This window comes from Nanorana parkeri, unplaced genomic scaffold (assembly GCF_000935625.1).
Source record: "Nanorana parkeri isolate BGI_ZX_2015 unplaced genomic scaffold, ASM93562v1 scaffold814, whole genome shotgun sequence".
Lineage (NCBI taxonomy): Eukaryota > Metazoa > Chordata > Amphibia > Anura > Dicroglossidae > Nanorana > Nanorana parkeri.
The window spans coordinates 231839-232453 of record NW_017307082.1 but is presented as its reverse complement, the minus strand read 5'-3'; positions in this window follow the sequence as shown (position 1 = coordinate 232453).

The following is a 615-nucleotide window of genomic DNA, read 5'->3' as shown; positions in this document are numbered from 1 at the left end:
TCGTCTAGGCATGATCAAAGGCCTTTAGTGAGATCTGATTCTGACATGCTGTCAGGACCAGTCTCTAAGGTTATTATTAGCTGTTCCTAATTTTGGAGCAGCCTAATAATAGCCAAAAATGTTTAAAAAAGTTAATTTATCAAGCAGTCATAGTGACTGCTTGATATAAACTGAAGGAAAAATTTTTTTTTTTCCTTCAGTTTAGAAAGAAAAAAAGTGTAAAAAAAATAAAATAAAGTGTAAAACAAAATTAGGAAAATAAAAAATATATATAAACTGAAGGAAAAATTTTTTTTTTTCCTTCAGTTTAGAAAGAAAAAAAGTGTAAAAAAAATAAAATAAAGTGTAAAACAAAATTAGGAAAATAAAAAATATATATAAATATGTTTTTTATACTATAATTATTATTAAAAAAATATTTAAAAAAATAATAATCAAAACTTGTGATAAAAGTGTTTTCTTCTAGTTTTTTTCCTAATTTTTTATATTTTAATCAAACTAAATGAGACGTTAGGTACACATGTTTGATATAATTATATAGCCCTATCTGTCCTCTAAAAAACAATATATAATATGTGTGGGTACATTTAGTAAGAAAGTATATTACTGCTGTGG